The following is a 23,560-nucleotide window of genomic DNA, read 5'->3' on the forward strand; positions in this document are numbered from 1 at the left end:
TGTTGTTTCTTTACTCTGTGTATTTGCACCCCCTCCCCAGAAAACAGTGAAACGAATGAGAAATGTTGCTACAGCAGTTGCTGTTGCTGTATTTTGTGTACACGTTTATCCATCCTACTATAAATGTAAAGTATAATAGTACATTCGTACAAACATCCATCCATCTGTGTATCTAGCAAATACAAACACTGGCTTTGCACCCAACTGTTTGGTGAATGCTCATTCAGTTCTTATTTGTAAGCGTAGCGTTCAAGTTGTTTGTTGTGTATTGATTGTTGTTTCAGTTTTTGTTTTGTATTTTAAACATACATACATATAAATATATACATAAATAAATAGTATATTGGAATAATTTTTGTGATTAGTTTGTTCTTAGTATTGCTGTTGTATCTAACAGATACAAAAAACAAAGGAGAAACAAGAAATTCGACTTGTACTCTGTGTATCTGCGCGTATACGTACGAGTGTTTGTGTGTGTATTTTTAGTTTAAACAAAAAAGCATAAAAATATTGCAAAACATAACGAGTGGTTTTTGTTTTTGTTTCTATTAAAACATAATTATAATATTTTAGTTTAATCTTGGAATAATCAAGAAAAATTTAAGATTATCAACAATAATAAAAGAGATGAAATAAATAAATTTTGAATCTTCACCTCTATACGCAGAATGAAATCTTTATGTATCTAACTACATTTTAAAAAGGTAAAATATGAAATAAAAGAATGAAAAGTATCTTAAGAATATAAAACAAAAGAAAATAAATAATGTTTTGAAACAAAAGTACATGAAAAGAATGAAAAGTAATTAATTAATTTTAACCATAAATGTTATTCACAAGTGTAATAAATTTTAACAACATTGCCAGTGTCTATAGCCAAATATAAACAAATTAATATTAAACAAAAATAATAACAACAACAGCATCTCCCAATGAAATTACAAATAACAAATATTTAGTATCTATAGTTTTTTTTTGTTCAAAAACCTCAAGCAAATATTCTCTACAATAACAACTATATTTATAAACAATGTTTGTTTATTTATATTTAAAAAAAAACATATAAACAATCAGTGATTTTAGTCTAAAAATCTTTTTTTCAAAACTAATTTTGTTCCAGAAAAAGGTAAATTAAAATAAGGTCAAGATTCTTTTTGCATCAGCCTTTCTTTTTGGTATTAAAAAACAACATATAGATTTTTTATTAAATATTTAAAAAAAACACATTTAACCTACAGTGAAAAAATAAATACTCTCTTAAACCCCCAAAAAATACTCTTAAGGATTCTGCGCTCGTGTATACATTTGTATTAAATGGTACAATTTGTTACATGATGTTATTCTGTAGTGATTTTCATCTTAAGTTTTCATCAATGGGTTCAATGGCAGTTTTTATGGTACTTTTTTTATTTTACTCATTGGATTTTACTTTTCCCTTGCTTTTGGTGCGGTACATTTCTTTTGCAAAAGGTTTTAAGGTGAAAATTGTGTAGGTGTCATGACCGGTAAAACCAATTAAATTTGTTTATGCCACAATGAGTTTTAAGTATTTTATTCATGTTTTTTTTTTATTTAAATTAGTTAAAAGTTTTGTTAAGAAAAGAAAATAAGTTGTTGTAAAAAAATGGAAAGTTAATTAATTTATGAAGGGTCTACTTAAATGTTCAAGGTCGTTTTGAAGTAATTTCTTAATAAAGCTCTTTATGTTTTCATGTTGTATTATATTTGTTTCATAATTTTAAGATGCTGGAAACTACGAAATGTTGTATGAGAAAATTAAATATACATACTTTTTTATTTACATTTAAACAACGTATTTAAGCCCATTTTAGAATAATCTGACACAAGTATTTATTTATATTTTTGGCAAAACTACTTTATATTAAAAGCTCAAACTTGGATACAGCATAAAGCATAAATTGTACAAATATCCTCAGAACTTCGAAAGTACGAGGACGAGTCATTAAGTCCGTGACTTTTGGAATTTTCCACCTGTTAACAGAAGGGCAACACATATAATGTCAACAGGCGTCTGTCAGTTGAATCCTGTCAAAATTTGTGGCAATCTGCGTCATTCAGTTTGCGGCTAGCGTATTCATGGCGTCCAATTTTCACTCACCCTTCATTTAAGCTTTTTGTTCAGATGAAGCTATAAACTAAATTGGCGCATTTGGAGACATGATAATCTTTAAACCATTGTCGAAACACCATTACATTCAGAAAAACTTACTGTTTGGTATGCTTGATGGGTCGGTGTAATCATCGGTCTATATGTCTTCACAAATAACGATGTTCAGAACGTTACATTATAGAGACATTTTTCGTGCTTAAATTAGAAAGAATTAGTATTCCAGACATGTGGTTTTAGCAGGATGGTGCCATATATCACACAGCGCGCTATACAATCAATTTACTGAGAGCAACATTTGGGGAACGAATAATTTTCAAAAATGGAGCTATTAACTGGTCGCCTCTTTAATGTTATTTGACGCCATTAGATTATATTTTCTGGAGACATGTAAAGTCCCAGGTCTATACAGATGAACCAGAGACAATCGAGCATTTGGAAGCGAATATTCAATGAGATATTGCCGAAATATTGACTGATTTACTGAGAAGAGTATGTGAAAATTGAACCTCCAGTTTACGCCATGTACGGGCTAGCCACAATGTCCGAAATCATATTTAAATATTAATGCCATCAAATTAATAAAGCCAATTAGATGGATATTAAAAACGTTTGAAGCTCCCAGCCTCTATAAAAAAATGTATCCAACATCGGTACCAAATAAAAGCTTGATTCGAGGTTTTTTTATATTGTTTAGTGTTTTTCATACAAAATTTTAAAATTAATTTTTCGTCCATTTTTATACCCACAAAAAAGATAGGATTTGATTTTACTGATTTTATCATTCCATTGGTATCGAAATATTGATCGTAAAATCAAAAACTACATATATTCTAGGTAAGATTCATTTCAAAATTAAAAAAAAAAAATTATTTTTTTAGCGAAAAAATTTTAAGCCAAACATTTTTTTGAAAATTATATTTTTATTTTTTTTAAAAAAATGTTTTTTTAAATTTATTAGAGAAAAAATTTTTTTGATAAAAATTTTTTTTTGTGAAATAAAATTCGGTTTCAAAAATATTTTGCCCGATTTTGACCCATTGTAGGTCCGATGGCGTTATATACTTCGTCGCAATGGTCTTTAAAATATCTATCATTTGATATCCATATTGTTTATATTAATGACTTAATAATCCAGATATAGATCAAAACAAGGTAAAAAATCGAGGTTGTCCTGGTTTTTTCCTTATATCTCAGCCATTTATTGACCGATTTTCTATATTTTAAATAACAACCGAACCGGGTCTATAGTGGATATATTAATGTATGAATCATGTACGTAAGTTATTTGGGGGCAACATAAAGTTGATTTCAACATACAAACGGACAGACGGACATGGCTATATCGACTCCGCTATCTATAAAATCTAAAATATATGTATATACTTTGTGGGGTCGCAAATGAAAAATTTAGAAATTACAAACGGAATGACAAACTTATATCGTCCCCTCAATAAAACAATAATGTATAAGCATATGTACCATTATTTTTAATTGCATAATAAGAATCTCCATAACTGATTCTATGTGGTCAAAAATTGGTGAAATTGTACTTCCATAAAGTGGGTCAAAAGATCAATTGAAATATTACTTTTGTTCTGCTAAAACAAAAATTTTAAACTCAATTATTTCGAAATGGCAAAAACATTATACATTATTGTTTGACGGACGACATATACCCTTGCCACACATGATGAAGAAGACCAAACGTTTTTTTTAAAAAAAATCACATGCAAAAAACTTTGGTGAAAAATAAATGAACAAGTCACTGTAGCTGTGATTTTTTGTTTTTTGCATTTGTGGGCCGATTTTTCTCGATTTAGCAAGCTAAATTGGACTTTAGTGGATTTATTTCTCAATCCTGCACTCTAAAAAATGCATGTGAATCTACTACTATAAAGTAAGTAAGTTTTCATGTAAAATTACACAATATGCGTAAATTTAAGCACAATATGTTTATCAAAATCAATTACATATTTTTTTCAACAAAAATACAAACAAAATGTTGTATTTTAAATTTTTATAAAATAATAGGCATTTTATGTTTAAAATTACATATATTGTGCATAAATTGAAGTTTTACACATAAAGTGTGTAAACTAATTTAAATGTTTAATATACAAATTGTCAACATTTTATTTCTAAAAAAAAAAAACATTTTTTATCAAAAAAAATATTTGAATTTACACACAACGTGTATTTTTACCCTAATTATAGAAGGAGAAAAGTTTCCTACTATTAATGTAGGAAATTTACATGAAAATTTATTAGAGTGTGTATATAAGTTATTTGGGAGCTTCGGAAAGTTGATTTCAACAGACAGAAGGACATGCTTATATCGATTGCGCTATCTATAACGATCCAGACTATTTATACTTTATAGGGTCGCAAATGAAAAGTGTGGAAATTACAAATGGAATGCAAACTTATATGGAGGGTATAAAAAAGTTAGCATTTTCTAATTTTGAATGCTTAACAGAAACAAATGTCTGAGGATTTAGTAATGACAGCGATGTCTTCTAGTTTTATAAGAAAAGTTACATTATGATATAATTTCCATTTTCTGAGATTTTAATTATAAAAATTGGTATCTTTCCTATCTAAATATAATTTACCAAATATCTTTCTCAAATTTACAATAAATAATTTTTCAGAATTTGTGTAGCAGTTAATGAACTGTATTCTTTATAAGTATTTCCATATTAATGACTGTCTTTTCTACTAAAACCCACCATTTGCTACCCTTAAACCTACTTGAAAGACTTTTTAACTGGCAAATTTAATACGCGCATGTCATTGTGAAGGGGTCAATTAACAAACAGCATGTGCATAATAATTTCCTTGTTAATTCTTTTGTTTGTTTTTTTATGTGTCAACTTTGTAATTTTTTATTTTATCATCGCTATAGAAGTTCATGAACTCATCTCATATAATATATAGTCAATCCCGGTAAAAAGATCTTGATCAGCAAATAAAAATTAATAAAATATAACGAAGAAGTATAGTGGAAAACTTATTAGAAAATATACTGAATGGTTTTAAATAATGTGTATTAATGGAATGCCGGCTGGGTTTAGGTATGACACTAGGTTTTTTAATTTCCCGACCTTTTTTGATTCCCGGGAATCGGGAAATTATTTTCTACATTCCCGGGTACCCGGCTATTCCCGAAATATATAATGATACTGTAAATTAGGAATATTATAGCCAAATTTCATATAAAAACTTAGTGTTATAATTATTAAATATCACATCTACGAATTTATTAATAAAATTTGAGTTTAATTCACTAAAATCTTAATCCGTAATTAAAAAATGTCTGCCTTTCATTCTATAAATTCCTTCCTAATACTATTTAATTTTTTAGATTCATTCCAAAGCCTTTGTTTAAACTGAATTAATTTTAAAGTTATTTAATAACAGAATTTATTCAAACTTTAATGATTAAATTTTTTTTAAATCAAATCATTTCCAAAATTAATTGAAAAAATTGTCTTAAACCTTTTTGTACTAGATTTTAATTGAAGAAAAATTTAATCATTTAATAAATTTTTGAAGCTATTTTGTTATGGATTTAAAGAAGAAAAGAAATTAGAATGATTCAATAAGAAATAAATTCTATAAATAATGAAAAACGAAACGAATAACCCCAAATAAATAATAATAAGCGGTCTATTATTTCCAAGATATAAGCAAAAAACTGTAAAAAACTTTTCACTTTTTTTGTTAAAAAAAAAACAGAGTTCTAACTTGTTTTATATGTATTTTCGTCAGTTTTAAATTCCCGGGATTCCCGACCAAAAATCCCGGGAATCGGGTAGTGAAAAATTGGCAAAATTCCCGGGAAATTTGTACCAGGAATTCCCGGGATAAAAACCATATATGACACAAAAATACTGGTGACAGTTTCCAACTAGTGAATTTATCTATATTTAGGGTCAGCATAATTAACGAGTTCTGAAAATTTATTGTTGCATGAGCTGGCTTTAGAAAGAAGTCAATTAACACTACTTTAATTACAAAGAGACAGTAATGTAGCTGGTCCAAAGTAGTCAATGCATAGTAGTGAACATACCTATTACAGTGTTTACTTACCATACCAGCTCCCTTGGCTGGTATAGTTTAAATAGTTGTTTTGGCATGCACTTATCCACGGAGGAAGTTGATTGGCCCCAAAGAAACGAAGATTTTTTTAGATTTGTATAATCTTATCTTTTTTGATGGTTGTTGATTGATTTTGACATTCCTCATGAAATCTAAGACGATCTGTCTGTTGAAAACTCGATATGGCGCAAACAAAAGGAGCTAGCTGGCTGAAATTTTCCACAAATAAGGTTTGTTTGATATTGCAAATTTCCAATATCCATGATTTCACCTAGCCCACATACGAATATCCCCCGGAATACTGTTTGAGCGGTCATAAATACGTTGATTATAAATTCTCAAATCATAAATTACTCTAAATTTATATTGTAAAGTATTTTAAAATTTTCGCTTCAAATTTTTATTGGGTATTTTTTTTAATTTTTGCTAGGAATTCCAATCAGTATTCAGAAATCCAAACACATTTTCGGTCCTATCATGAAGAGAACTGCTAAAATTTCATATGGGTTTTCCCTGTTATCAGTCATTAGTTATTAGTTGACTTCCCAAAACAAAAATTTAATTCTTTTTTTGTTAAACAAAAAATTTAAAACAATATTATTGAAAACTATTCCTAAGTCTTTTTTTTTCATGGATATGCAATATAGCAAAAGAGTTCAATTAAAATTCTATCATCTAGCCTATTTTGAGATAACAAAAATCATTCTAAGTGGAACTTATGACAAATTATATTTAAATTTAAAGAATGTTGTAAATTTGATTTTAAAATGTTGTTTAAATTTAAAACAATTGTTTATGAATATGGGGGAAAATATAGAAAATTATTTACACATAATTTCTTGCAGTATTCATGCATGTATTCAGAAATTATGAAATCTAGATGCTGTAAGCTCAAGATCAGTTTTATCCATTTGTTAATAATATTATTCATTAACAAATAAAACCAGATTTTATTAAATATGTATTTCGATTTCATAATTTCTGAACACTCAATGTCGAATTATATTGAAATTTTATACAACAAAGTAATAAACAACAAATTCATTGAGAAATCAATTCTTATCAAACCAACAAAAACATTGAGAAAACGCGAAATTTCATTTCCTAAAGCTAAAGAGTATAAAAGAGAACAAATCAGGCGTAAAATGTAATTTCCTGTACCAAAAACAAAAAACATTACAAATAGAAACAGAGAAAAGAGCAATAAAAGGCGAACTAAAATACAATGAAAAAGAGAATAAATGAGAGAAACCATAGTATTTTAAGAGTATTTGAAACAACTACACAGTTTACCAGGATACAACAAAGCAAGGAAGTAACACACCTACTAAAATTGAAATTAGGGTAGGACCTACTTTCTAAAGGATAAACATGTTTTTATACACAAAACAAGGATGCTCGCTCTCTCGTCATTAGGCTCTTTATCTAGGCCTATTACACTTTGCTTTTGTAAATGAAAAAATAAATACAATTTTGTATAAAATTTTTTCAAAAAATGTCTATTGTTTTAATTAAAATTGAGTTTTTACTCCCTATTGTGTTTGATGGCAAATGCAATTAATAATTGGTATTTTAAAAAGCAGAGTGTTTGTCTCTTTTTAGTATAATTTTTGCCTACGTTTTAAATTCCTAGACTATGTGACGTCTTCGCTCGTGTCTAGTGTTTGATTATCAGATGAGTTCACAAAAATTCACTAAAAACTACAATTTATATACAATTTAAATAAATATTACCTTTATATACATTTACACGAGTATAAGTTTCTGTGAACCTGTTTGTTTGTTTGTTTATTTGTCTATCTATCTGTCTGGCTCTTCTTATACATATATTTTTTATTTTTCTAAAATATTTCTATTAATTTTAATCAGTCTAGAAATAAGTATTTTGTTGTTTGCTAAATATAAGCAAAATTATAGCTGTGATGCTTAATGATAATAAATAAGATTTATAGCATTTTCAAAAAGTTATTTTCTTTTAAACTTAATTTTTAGCTACTTGTAATTTAATTGAAATCTTTAAAAATTTCAGCAACATTTTTTTTTTAATTTTTATTGTTTATTAGAGTGTGGGTTTGACTGACTGGCCACCACACTCATTTTACTGTAGTTTTATAAATTTCATTACATTTCGTGGCGCTTTATAACCACATTTTTCATTTGAATTTAAATTGCCCACATCTTCCTGTTGGTTTTTAATATGACTCATGGGAGATATTTGTTTCATTCAGTTTCCTTTAGGTTTTAAATTAAAAATTTAAAGCATATTTTCGAGTGTAGTTTTATGAGAAAATTATAATTTTTATAAAAAAATTAAAAGTTAAAAAGATTAAAAATAAAAAAGCCATTAAGCACCAAAGCCCCAAAATTTCAAGCACTTGAACATTTTGTTGGAATTTTACTTGAATGTAAATATAATTATGTTTTTAACTTGAAAAAATTAAATATTTGTCAAACAAAAAACATATGGCTTGAATTTATGTTTCCTTTTTACTGGAGAGTGCTATTGATATAAAGTGTAATAGTTACAACTATAATTCAAGGCTTGAATTAGACTTGCCTTCAACTTGAATTTCAGTATAATATTGGTTAGATGGCGTATCTTTTGAACGCGGTTTTTGTTTTGAATATCTTATGTCATCTTGAATGGTAAATATCTGTCATTTATTCTCATTTGGTTACTGAACATTATAGTGTAAACAACAAACTTTTTTTGTTTCGAAAATGTCGAATTTTGTGCTAACAAAGCGTCATATGAGGGAAGTTTTGCTTAACTTATTTAATTTGAAAAAAGGGCCCCTTGCTCACCAAAGCTTATGGTAAATGTATTTCATCGATTTCAACGTGCGAGAGATAGTTTGTGTGGTTCAGAAGTGTTGACTTTTGCAAGGAAGACAAATATCGCCTATGCGAAAAAAGTTTGAAGACCAAGAAATGGAGGCAGTACTCCATGAAGAGCTTGCAAAATCACTGGGAGCTATACAAACACCGATTTCCAACCAGCAATTTTCCAAAACCAGTGAAAATGGATACCTTACGAATTGAAGCTGTCTGAAATGCTGTATTATATGCTATAAAGAAAACATTTTTGCACCGAATCATTACTTGCGATGAAAAATTAATCCACTACGATAACTCGCAGCGCAAGATATCGTACGTGAAGCCCAGCCAACCAGCCGTTTCAACACCAAAACCAAAAACCCATGCCGCAAAGGTAATACTCTGCATTTGGTGGGGGCAAAAGGGTTCTATGAAATCTGGCCAGACCATCACATCCAAATGATTCGTTGAAGTGAGCATTGCTAGAAAAATGTCCATAATATGAAATGGTTGGGATCTTTGTTTCGCTATCACTAGAATACGCTACACTTTGGAACGGATGTCTTGATGAGCAGTTCTTTTGGCACGGAATCCATATTTTGCCAGAAAGATGGGAAAAGTTCAAAGCTATCAATGGCCAATACTTTGAATAAATTTATATTGTACAAATGTTTCACGATTTATAAGGTTACCATTGTACATAATTCAGCTGAAAACGGACGGTGTTGGATTAATGGGCGTGGCATCTCCCATAAAGAGTAAATAGACTATTTGGAGAACTGTAATTCCGAAAGCCTTTAATCTTTGTACAAATTAATTTCCTAGCTGTGCATGAAGTTTGTTTAAAACAAGTAAGAAAGTATGGTCGGTCAAGCCCTACCATATAATACCCCACACAAAGTAAATGAGCAAAAACATTTTTCTTTCAAAATTTCAATAATTTATATTAGAGGGTGATTTTCAGAAGTTGGCCATATATGAGAGCTATGACCGATGATCATGAAGTTAGGTCGTGTGATTTATGTCTATATGAAAATTATTTATGTTGAGTGTTATGTGTGTATCAACCTTTTTAGGAGATTTATACACTTTAAAGTGATTTTCTAAAGCGGGTTTATATGGGAGCTATGACTAATTATGGACCGATCGTAACAAAATTTGGTGACATGTATTTCGTATATATGAAACTTATTTGGAGTGAAATTTGTATAGATACATAAATAAATTAACAATTAATGACCGATAAAATCCAATTTCGGGAGGACTTTTGTATGGGGGCTAGGTGAAATAGTGGACTGATTTCAGCCACTTTCAATAGACTTCGTCCTTGGGCAGAAAAAATTATATGTACCAAATTTTATCGAAATATCTTCAAAATTGCGACCAGTACTTTGCGCACAATGTTTACATGGACAGCCAGCCAGACGGACGGACGCATTATACCCTCCCCACTATGGTGGTGTAGGGTATAAATAGGCGGGAAGCTAGACTTATGAAGTTTGGTACAAGGTGTTACTAGGCCAATATGTACCATTGTCAAAAAATGGGCGAAATTGGACCACTGCAACGCCCACCTACGATACAACTACAAAAATTTAAATCTGATATTATTCGCGTTGGATAATCAAAAAGTAAAAAAGCGGCGAGTTTGTTATAAATAAATTGAGAAATTTCAATGTTTGTGCTTAACCAGGCAAAAAAAAAAAAAAAAAACACAAAATCACGTTTTGTTCAGTTTACCGCTTTCCACCTTAGCTTAAATCTAATATACACATTTTTTACAAAAATTTGTACTTGCTCATAATCAGAATTAGAGCTACTTACTACTGCTTTTTCGGGTTTTTTAAGCCATATATCAAAAATTTCGTGGTATGTGATGTTATCACTCATTGTTTTTTTTTAATCGGGAAATTTCGTCAGATAATTTTATATGTGCCTTAAAGCAGGTAGTACTTCAGACGCTCGTTTAAAAATAATTTGGTGATATAGCCTTATATAGAAAAGAATATATCGATTATAGAATTTAGTTTTTTTTTTAAGTGAAATAGTACTAAAAGAATTTTCTATGTTCTAAGAATAAATTCTGTTGATATTAACAGCGAATAAGTTGAGCTTCAAAACAAAAAAAAGAATCGTTAAAAAATTTCATTCCAAAAAAATTTCATTCCAATAAGCTTTCAAAAATGAGCAATTTCATGTACAGTTACGAACAAGAAAATAGCAGTACCACTAGGAAAATTTTTTTGAAACGGCGTACAACGTCTTTAAAAATGTTAAACTTAAAATTTTGTTTATACCCATAATCGGTCAATCCTGTAAATTTTTTGTGATGTAATCTTTTTGTAAAAATAATGATAACTTTGGAAATAAAGGCTCTTATATATGACAATATGTATTTTTTTATTAAAATTGAAATAGCAGTGCCGGATTATTGAATTCATTTTTTTAAATTTCTTTTTAAAGAAGTCAAATATTTTTTAAGATTAAAGTACAATTTAGTTAAATATGCTGAATTTATTGTATATTTAAGATTAAAAACAGTTCTTTTTTATATAATTCCTGTTTTAGTGGGTCGCGCAATACATTGCACTATTGCTTATGGAAAATTAATTTTGAAGTTAAAAAAATAAGGAAAATCTTTTCCACATATTCAACTTTATATCAAACGCTATTGAATAGAAAGAAAAAAATAAAAAAAGGGACTGCAAACGGAAAACTACACCTCAGGACGATCGAAATATCGTCAGAATCATCAAATGCAATCCATTTAATCTGTCAAGCAAATAAAAACCGAATGAAATTTAGAAGTTATTGGTATGACAGTAAGGAGATGATTTCTAGATGCAAACTTCACAGAACGAAGTCCAAGGAAAAAGCCACTATTAACAAAAATACATAGTGGTACTCGTTTGGAGTACGCTGAATGCCGACTGGTTTGCAAGCAAATATCGCAATATTTTGTGAACTGGCGGGTCTAAACTGGTTTTATTTGGAAGCTCAGGCTGTAGTCAATATATTCGACGTCCATCCTCTTCTGTATGTCAAACACAGTACACTGTGAACAAAGTTAAAATATTTCAAAATTTCGTGGTACTGCTATTATCTTGTTCGCAACTGTAAGTGTTTTTGTTGATTTCAATTCACTCAAAAATAAAAGTTTTAAGTACCGTTATATTGTTATTGTTGACAAAAAAGGCAAAGTTTCTGCATTTTCTTATTTTATAACAAGTGCTCTTTCATATTTGATAAAAATATTTACTCATTTTGAAACTCAAAAAAACGACTTTTGACCAGCTAGATTAGCAAAATCTTACACTGTACAGTGTCTTCTGCTACGATAAAAATTGATAGGATCAGAACAATGGGCGTGGCTGCTCCCATACTAAGACAATAAGAGATTCTTGCGAGTTATATTAGCATAGTAGGGATATGTTCCTTCCCATATAAGGCTCTCCTGTTTAAGCTAGTTAGTACTTCATAAAATCATAAAAGAATACTAATAAAATCAACAAACCAAATAACTAACCTTTACATAAACTTGACATTATGGTGAAGCAATAAACTTAATTTCTAACATTACATATGGGCAATTCCACGAGAATGACAAACACGACTGAAAAAACAGAAACCATTGAAACTTTTTTTAAAGATGATTTGAATAACAGAAAACACATAGAAACTAAAATGTTACTATGTGGATGTTTTTAGAGCTTACTACAACATTTCAATTTTTTAACGTTCTTACTTTTATTTTATGTCATAGCCTTATTTCGCTCGATATTTTGGGCAACAATGTTTCGAACGTACTTATTATTTTTTTATAATGTAGTACCCTCTGAATGGAACATAAATACCAAATTATTTTTCAGATACTCTTATTATTGCAAAATCTATTCCTATGAAGGTCATACAAATGTCACGTACGATGACATGGAATTGCCCATATGTATTGACATTGGGAATAGGTCTCATTTAAATTACAATTTTAAGAAATATAATAGTAAAGCTAAACATTTAACCTTTACACGATTAGGGCATAGTATTTCTTAAAATTAAAAACAAATTCTTGTTACTAAATTGAAATGTTTTCTAAACAAAATAAAATTTTAAACACAATAATTTGTTGATGAATTTCAAAATACAGTAGTTTTTTTTATATCATTTCATTTTTATAAACAAAAATAAATGATATATAAGAGAATTGTCATTCATTTTAACTTTCATAATACTTTTACACGTATGTTTTAGTAAATTCATGTAGTATGTAGAAATACAAAACTTTTCATTTCTTTTATTTTTTATTTTATTGCTGTTTAATTGCTTTGAGGCATGAACAAAAGTGTGTTTATGCACATATGTATATTCACACATACATTTGGTCTTTTGAAACAACAGCTGCCACAAAGTACATACTAACAACAAACAGAAGAAAAAAATTGTATACAAGACATTTTTAACGTATGAACTTGTATTCGAATGCAGCATGTATGTTTATTATTGTTAATTCATAGAAAATAATAAGAACGAGTACATGTGTACTCGTAGTAGGTACTTGAAAAAAACAACATTTGTTTTATTCCTTTTAGACGCTTTTTATGAACACCACGAATAAATGGGCGGCAATGTGTGTCTATCGTTATGTTGGTAACACATCAGATTCTAAGTTTGAAAAAATATTTAGAACAGATTAGTTTCATGTGAACAGAAATGATCAATATTACATATAGTTTCATATAGACCATGATCTCTGCTTCATTTGCAGAGATATAACTCTATTACCATAAATCCATTTCCATAAATCTCTTGAAATAATATTTAATTTAAACCAGTACGTATAAACAAAAAATTTTAATTTACTTATCAAACTTTCAAACCTTTCATAAATTATATTTTAGTGTAGTGCATATTAAATTCGGTGCATATAACATTCTTACTTGTTTCATTGTAAGTATTTCTTGGCTAAAATGCTAATTTCTTGGCTTCGTATTGCAAGTTGACTTTTGAAATGCGGTAAATGAATCATTGGTTTCATGTTCTTCTATTTGTTTAACGCCTAATTTTCTAATTGTTTAGCGCCACTATTCCCTAACTAGGCATTTAGTTAATTAATTGTAATAGTTAATGAGTGAGATATTTATTGGTTTATAGTTCATTAATTAATTTCAAAATTATTTCATTTATAAGATGCCATAAGTTTACAAGCAGCAAATTAATTGGTTTAATTAAAAAGTCACATACCCAGCAGCAGTTTTTGTTACTAAGAAATGGATTGCAATTCTAATAGAATAACTCTTTGCTACTAAGCCATAAACATTTAAACTTATAATTTTAAACAGATGTTTCACTAGAAGTCAGTAATTGACTACAGGACCACAAATAGTGACTTAGATAATGTAAATATTCACTGATGACACTATACAACAAAATCTATTTTTTTCCAAAATTACAAGGCACAGTGGTTTAGAAACTTTTTTTTTTGGAAATAATTCGGTATCTCGGGAACTATTGGAGATATTATTACAAAATTTCACATGGTTAGAGCTGAGGTGTTTTTGAGTTGAATTACATTTGTTCAGCTTCCTATGGGTAATACGGGCCAGTTTGTGCCCCCTCAAAGTTGGTCACCTCGGGCCTAAAATTTTTTAAAAAATCCCCAAAAATTCATTTATGATCCGAATGAGCTGAAATTTAAAATATAAATAGTCCTTGAGAAGATCTACAAAAAATACGCTTACATGTGTAGGTTATCTCCTTCAGTTGAAGAGATATTTAGGTTTATTTATTTTTTTTAAATTTTGCTCGATTTTTTTGTTTTTTAGGTATGGCGGCCCTACGGAGGGTCGAATTTTTTTTTCAAAATATCAGCTTTATTGGCAATAAAATTCTAAATAAAATAAAAAAACTTGGTAACAGTTATCTCGTCCGTGTAAAAAGTTACACGCATCCAAAGTTGGAACATGTAAAATGGGCCTAATTTTTTTTACGATTTTTCCTAAAAAAGTCCCTATATTTTTTCTGTTGTAGAAACAAATTTTCTTTGGGACTATATACAATTTTTATATGTTCCGGAAAGAAAACTTAATGCAAAAGCATGTAAAGTAAAATTGGGCTCACTTAAGCGGACACAGTATCCCCCAGACCTATCCAAACTTGGACAATTTTAAAAAAAATATTTAGGTTTCAGTAAAAAATTCTAAAAAGGCAAAGCACCGATCCTCGAAAAAGTTCCGTATTTGTATAACCCTATATGTTGTTTAAATACCTAGAAAGTTGTTTTACTATCACACGGTAAATAGCGTCACAGTAGGCACTTTTCTAAAAAAACTCAGTTTTTGGAACACATTTTCCCGTTTTAGGAATTTCGGTATTTCAAAATAAAAAATGTCAAAAATTATAATGTCATTAATTTAAAGACATTTGGATCTAAATTATTTCCCAATTTTGTTATGATATCTTTAACCGTTAAAATTTTACATTAAATCAAATTTTATATTTTTATTCGTGGGAAATCACCATATGAAAGTTTTTTTAGTTTTTAAGGTAAATGAAGTCCCAAAATATTATAAAATTATTTAATTTTACTAAAATATCAATCCTGAGGTCATAATGTTTTCAACATTATCAACTACTTATATAAAAAGCCTTTATTTACTCCTCAGAAGTTCCACAAACCTTGCCCGCTTTGACAAATTTGTAAATTTTTTCATAGTTTCACATAGTATTTTTGGAAATGATAAAATTATTTTATCAAAATGGATGTTCTTGTACGCCAACAAACAAAATTGTCCAATTTAGGAGGATACCAATCCACATGAGATCCAAGAGCGTCCAAAACTTCCTGAAAAAGTGACTGTTTGGTGTGGATTTTGTGCTGGCAGCTTACCTCAATATCGAGTGCTATATGTCAATGATTACCTACTTCCTTTGGCCTAAATTGTACGATATGGACACCAACAGGACGGCGCTACGTGCCCCATAGTATATGCCACATTTAACATTCTGTACGTGCGATTTGAGGAACTGGTCATCTCACGTGGGGGTGATGTTTCTTGCGAAGTTTTCTTAAGTTTTTTTAATATGAAACTTAAGAAAAATATAAAATGAAGTCTAGTATTTACAATAACAGCACAAAAATGGAAATTAACCCTTAAGAGCGCTTGGGGTCGAAATGACCCTGAACTTTTAAAATCACGAAAAACACAGTCATTTTGATCCCAAGTGCTCTTAAGGGTTAATGTCCATTTTTGTTCTGTTATTGTAAATATTTATGCTATATTTATCTTAAGTTTCATCAAAATCGGCCAAAAAATATACAACATTTCGCTATCTTTCCATTAGAAATTCCAAATATTGAAAAGTTTTACCTTTGACCTTCACGATTTAAGGGTTAAAGTTTTTCGATTTTAGGAAAGCTTTCAGACTATATTTAAAATTACCTGGACTACGATATTCTGAACAGATTTTATTTAAAATTAATAACAGTAAGGAAATTGGGCTCATTCGCCAAAATATGGCAAAAAAATTAGTTTTTCTCGAAAATCGCAAAATTTATATCGAAGGTACGGAAAAACTATAGGAGGTATTGACATAATTTTTCCACATTTTTATTGCCTATTATGTTGTCAATAAATCCCCATGTGATGATCAAAAAATTCTGAAATTTGTTCAACAAAATCTTTAAAAATTTGAAATTGTTGTTAAATAAATTTTTTTTTTGGTTATACCTGCGAATAAAAACTCATATAGAAGTAAATATGGATATATTTTAAGTAAGAATAAACTTTTGTTTCAATATTTCTGAAAATATTATAATTTTATTCCTACATTTCTTGTCCTAGTGGCCTGAGACATGTTAATGGCCTGGCAATTTTTTAATAATTTTAAAATTTTTAACCAATTTTTGTCTTTTATATCTCATTAGAACGACAATTTCGATTCTTTTAAATAAAATTGCAAAAGTAATTACTTAATAGCAAAATTTAAAAAAAGAAAAAACTAAAAAAATGCATTTTTTCCCCTTGTAAAAGCACCTCAAAACTAAATCGAAAGTCGGCACGGGTTGCCCTTCTTAGAACAAGCTAACAATTTTTTTGGTGGTATTTTAGGTCATTACGAAAGTTTTCAGCCGGTACCGTTTCAACATTTCAACAAATATAATTCTAAGGGACACTCTAATATACATGCATCTTTCCTTAAATATTATGAAACCACTTTGTAAAGAAGCCTAAATATCCATTCAATCGGATATTTAGGCTTGAACAGGCAACAATAATAAAATCGGCATTTATCAATAATATATCATTCTCAGGGGTTGAGTGGAGACCGACGACGAAAAAATCAATGGATATAATTAATTTGGTAACAATCTGTTTAATAAAGTTTTTATCATCAAATTGAACTTTGGAAAATTTTAGCAAATTCAAAAAATTTTGGTTTAAAAAGAACTTTCTGTCTAAATTAATATGAGGATAAATTTTTACTGAAAAATAAAATTTTTCAAGGAAAAACAATATTTGCGGATATGTTTGATTTCGTATAGAGACAGTGGTGGAAATTATCTATATTATATGCTGTTCAGACTATACATTCAGATCGTGTCAAAAATCGTGGCGAAGTGTGAATCATACAGCATATTATTCAAACTTTCCGAAGTTCGAATTATCTTAGCAATGTAGTTATGCCATTACCAACGAAAACAAATAATAAAAAAGTATATTTATGTAAACTCAATGCTGAGTTTATCTTAAAAATTTTACTAATAAATAATATTTTAAATATTTATTTCACATATTGCAAATACAGTAAATATTTACAGCAAGTACCTTAGGTACTTATTATTTATACTTATCTACTTAACAGTCTTTATATTTTATCTTTCTTAAGATTTATTTCTCTTAAAAATGCAAATGTTATAGTATTCTTAAAAGTTTTATTATTTTATTTTAAATCTTAAGTACTATTTAGTTTTATTTTCTATGCAATGTTTTAAGCAACTTTTTGTATGTGTTTCAGAAATTCCATCAAACACTCGTAAATATTTCAAATAAAATTTTCTAACCTTATAGATTTTATACAAAAGCTGGCAAATAATAAATACTTGTTTGCTTTCAAAACATACGTTTGCAAATACTATTAAGTAGTACAATACCTGCTACTTGTATTCATTAGTATTCTTAACAAATATCTATAATTTCATGTTACTATTCAGTTATATATGTGTTTGCAGCTCTAATTATATCGCAATTAAATGCTAGAGAGACAAAATGATTACAACATTTACTTAGAAATTGAAAAAGGTGGATATGACTGAGCGAATTTAATAAAATGATTTGATAATAATTTATTTTAGGTTCAAGTGCACTTAAATTTGATGGAGACAATTTATCAAATAATTATAAAAACAGATATGACACATATAAGCTTAACTTGAAATTAGCTTAATTAAAATACAGGATTTGCAGTGAAATTTTAGTTAAAATTGCTTTTAAAATTAAATATAGAAAAATACTTTGCCTATAAAATAATTAATTCGAGAATTTCGATCATAACACTGCATAGAAGGGAAGGCAACAGAAATGTCAATGAAAACAATTTAAAACATAAATCTCTCTTTTCATATGTGTATATAGGTGGTACAATACATTCTCATGAATTAGGTTCTTGACAATAACATTGAGTCTGTCTGTTACCTATCTAGCTGTCATCTATGACATGAACGCATTCATCGTTAAATGTTTCATTCATAAACTGAATATAAATTCAAACATGAATGTTCTCGTATTTGATTGCATACTTCCACGAATGATGCTGACACGAACGAAGCTCCAGAAAACAGCAAATTCATTATAAATTCAGAACAACAATAGCTATTACGTATGCCTTGAAATAATGAGAAATGATTAGCACATTAGTAGAACGCATTCTCCCTGAGTTATTGAACATTAAATTGTAAACAACAAAGTTTTTTTGCTTCGAAAATCTCGAATTTTGTACCAACACAACGTCATATGCGGGAAGTTTTCTTTACTTCTTCAATTTGAAATAAAGTATCGCTGAAGCACACCGATTGCTCACCAAAGCTCATGGTCAATGTATTCCATCGGTTTCAACGTGCGAGAGATGATTTGTGCGGTTCAGAAGTTGATAGTCTGATACGAATAGGTGGCTCAGGCCAGCCAAAGAAGTTTGAAGACCATGAATTGGAGGCACTACACCATGAAGATTATTATAAAACTCAACAACAGCATGCAAAATAATTATGAGGGAAATTGGAAACCATACGAGTTGAAGACAAGAGACCTTGAAAGACGATGCATGAACGCTATAAAAGAAAATTATTTTTTCAACCTTGCGATGTATGTGAATCAGCCGAATCGACACCAAAGCCAAATAGCCAATGCGCTAAGGTAATGCTCTGTGTTTGGTGGGAGAAAAACTCTGACCAGACCAAGGGAACAATTAACGATCACAACTTATTCGCAACTTATGCGAGCATTGGCCGAAAAATTACCAGAACTCCTTGTTCTTGGCCTCAAAAGATGAGCAGTTCTTTTAGCTCGGAATCCATATGTTTCCAGAAAGATAGTTAAAAGTCATAGCTAACAATGGTCAATTCTATGAATAAATTTAAATTCTACAAATATTTCAAAATAAAAGCTAAAGTTTGAAAAAATACAGAATTTAAAATAAAAATCACTAACAAAAAGGGGGAGTTTGTTGAATATTCAAGAAACTAAAAATGGTTATGTCCAAATAACCCCATAGGATATAAATATAACCAATATGAAACCATTCTAAGGGCACATGGATGATGTATTACGAAATCGATTCACAGGCTTCATGCTTAAGCTATAGCTTGGTCCATACTTCTCTTACTTGTATCCTTATGACCAGCATAACATTTTGGTTGAAGCTGGTGAATTCACTTTGTTGTAAATATCAGTTTTGTCACATTGTGGAAATCACAATTGGAATTCCAGCTAAAACAATTACATTCCAAGTATTCCCTCAGTACTTCACTATCATTCTACACAAAAATTACACAGGTCAACAAAATTTTGGTGCCAAGAAACCGTTAGTGGTTTTGTATTAGGTGTAGCTTTGTATCTGTATTTATTTTTCAATATTGGCTGTCATGGCAATTTGAACTTTGGTATACCTATGATTTGGACAGACCAAAAAATGTCCATGTTTCATCTATTTATGGAACAGCAAAGCAAAACATGACCATCACATTAAGAAGGACTGACCTTTTAGAGCAAACATGACGATTGTAAAACAAAATTTTATAACCCCGCCTTTGGTTTCCAGATATAAGATAATTTTGCCTCCATTACTCATTAAATTGGGACTTATAAAGCAGTATAGTTTCAAGGTTTGTGTACAGAAGAACTAAAAGCTGGTACTTCTGATGAAAGAAAACATTTAATGAATGATTCAGAAATAGCGGCTTCGAAATCTTGCTTGTAATTTGAACAAAAAAGTACACTATCTCCACAGTCATTCAGATAAATTTTCTGAAAATATTGAATCGTATAGCGAAGAGAATGGGAATTCGAATTTTGATCATCGTTCGATTGTTGATTGTGGTATGTTACATCCAGTCTATTTTTCATTTGATTTTGATGTCTATTTATTATTTCTTGTAATGTGTCTATTAAATACATAAAATTTCCAATATTATCTTTTTCCTCACCCTGTAGCCAACGTTTATTTCCTGGAAAATTTCTTACGTATACTTTTTGACCAATATTGAATTTTGAACTAGTATTAATATTATTATGTTTAACTGGAAACATTTCTGTTAAAATTGATCGTGGTTGACGACCGTGCAATAACTCTGCCGGTGATCTGCTTGAAGTCGGAGTTGCTCTGTATGTTGTGAGATATTTATATAAAAAATTAAAATTTGTTATTTTTAACAGTTTCCATCAAGATTGAAAAGGGATGGAAATTAGATACGATGTCCTAAGAACCCCCATCGTAAAAACCCTAAAAATATAGCTCTAACCTGTAAAATAATTGAATAAAACGTTGTGAATTCGTTAACTTTTATTGCTCTAAATTTAGCATTATAAAATGTGTATCGAATGTACTTGTTCTTAAAATCAGTTTTAGTTTTGGTGCAACCAAAATCATTGTAACCCTTCCTTAAATTTCAAACAAACAGTGCCAAAATGTCAATTAGTTTTGCATGTTTTATGCACTGAAATGTAAAATTAAATTTTTTCATTAATAATAATGAGATTTCGCAGAATTCATATGAAAATACACGTATCTAGTCTTTTAAAGTACAGACATCGACATTGAAAATCAGTTAAAGCAAATGTCATTAATTCGTACACTTAACAATTCATGGCAGGAAACGGAAGTCAGCATGTAATATGACTTTTTTTTATTTGTTTGTTTTTGTTACATTCTTTGCAACATACTGGCACTAGCATACACACTTGTGTTGTATGCAATATATGGAAAAATTAAAATTTAATTACAGATATTGCTATGTATGCTTGTGTATAGAAAATACTGTAAGCAAAGGTTAATGTAGAAAGTAAGTAAAATCATAGAGAAACTGTAAAAATTAATTTGGAAATATCTTAAATATCAGTTTTGTTATATCATTTTTAAATGTTAGAAAGATTATAGTCATATTTGTCATTTGCAACTCAACTGTCGTCTGTAAAAAAATTGTTTTTTTTTGAACTGAGTACCTTTTTGCATAGTTCCCCTTATCTTCTGTATAAATATTCCCTCCCAATTTTATCTACATATATGTATCTTTCAACTATAAAAAAGTAAGAGTTTTACAATCGGCTGTGCGGAATCATGTACACCCACCATCAATATGTGGGTATACATAATTTCCTGGTATAGGAGTTATATGAGGAGTAGGGTCAATAATGGACCAATCCTCACAAAAGTTTTGTAGGTCAGCGATGAATATTCCGACGTGTTACCAACGGAATGTCAAAATCAATATACCCCCATCTTGTTTGATGGTGGAAATAAAAGGAAACAAACTCCCATTAATTAACTGCATTGTTGAAAAGACTTATAAATAATAATTAAATTTGTCCGTTATCTAAGATCATAAAAAACAACTTTGTTAAATGTCAATATTAATAGAATATTTAATTCTAAAATATCGTGTTTCAAAACTGCCAAACCAACAAACAAACAAAAAAAAAACGAAAACACTCTTTGTTGATATTTAAGGGCAAATAGCAAACTTGAAATTAACTACCGCCTTTCTATACTGTTGACATTATTGTCATTAGTTGTTGTTGCTGTTAGTTAATACCTGATAAAAATGTTTAGAAACATAAGAAAGAGATATTTGTTAGTTGTTATAGGTCATGGTCTTTATCTTGACAAATAATATAAAGTATAGTGTTTACTTTTCATGTTGACTACTTTTTTTTTTCAACTTTTCCCTCTCCCATCGTTATGAACTTTTAGAGAAAGCTAGTTTTTTTTGGTTTTTGGGGGTTAAAACTTTTCGCTCAGTTACTTGATAAAATGTCACAGGTTTCGTTTTTAATGTTAACACTTTTTTTATCTAATATGACAAGAGTATCTTTAATGGTTTTATGGTGTTTTTGAAAATGTTAAAAATAAATTTTTGTGAGATAATGTGTTAGTACACTCTTAATGTTATAGTTTTATATATTCTTGAATTTAATACAATTTTAGCAGTAAAATTATACAATTTTTCTGAAATCTGAGATGAAAGGTTATGTAAAGATGACTATCTTGCTGTTCATCAAATACAACCCAATGAGCACCAAAACCCCAAAAATTCAAGCACTTGAACATTTTGTAGGGAATTTGAATTGAATGCAAATGTAATTATATTTTAAACTTGGAAAATTAAATATTTTTCAAACAAAAAACATATGGCTTGAATTTATGTTTCCTTTTTACTATAGAATACTATTGAAATAAAGTGTAATACAAGTGTAATACTATAATTCAAGGCTTGAATTATAATTGCTTTCAACTTGAATTCCAGTAAAAATGCTTATTGGGATAATGCTTGAAAAAATTAAATATTTTTCAGACAAAAAAATATAGCTTGAATTTATGTTTCCTTTTTACTGTAGAATGCTATTGAAGTAAAGTGTAATACAACTGTAATTCAATAGCTTGACTATAATTCAATGCTTGAATTACACTTGCTTTCAACTTAAATTCCAGCAAAAATGCTTATTGGGAATCGATTGTTTCTTTTACGTCAATCCGGGGTAGTTGAACTAGAAGTGCTTAATGCTTTTCTCATACTTTTATTATCAGCAGACATTAGCTTTTAGTCATCGAAGGTAATGTCGTACAGATGTGGTCTTAATTGTCTGGCTATGCTGCACCATTATTAGTAAACCATCTCATACTTGCTGTCTCAGCCCTACGCCGATGTTTTCAAGAGAGTACGGATTAGGGTATTCATTCGACTAATGATCGTTCCATTAATCGAATAATTTCTTACGAATAATTATTCGAATATTTATGTAGAAT

General features: G+C 29.2%; 1 protein-coding gene across 2 annotated transcripts in view; it reads left to right on the forward strand.

Annotated features, from left to right (window-relative positions):
- The first annotated feature begins 287 nt into the window (after positions 1-287).
- Positions 288-23,560, forward strand: part of Atet (ABC transporter expressed in trachea) — a 126,944-nt gene continuing 103,671 nt past the window's right edge. For both annotated transcript variants that reach the window (XM_065502706.1, XM_065502707.1), the window contains exon 1: positions 288-704. The gene's annotated coding sequence lies outside the window, so the exon portion shown is untranslated. The remainder of the gene's footprint in view (positions 705-23,560) is intronic.

The sequence above is a fragment of the Calliphora vicina genome, chromosome 2, assembly GCF_958450345.1.
Source record: "Calliphora vicina chromosome 2, idCalVici1.1, whole genome shotgun sequence".
Taxonomy (NCBI): Eukaryota; Metazoa; Arthropoda; class Insecta; order Diptera; family Calliphoridae; genus Calliphora; species Calliphora vicina.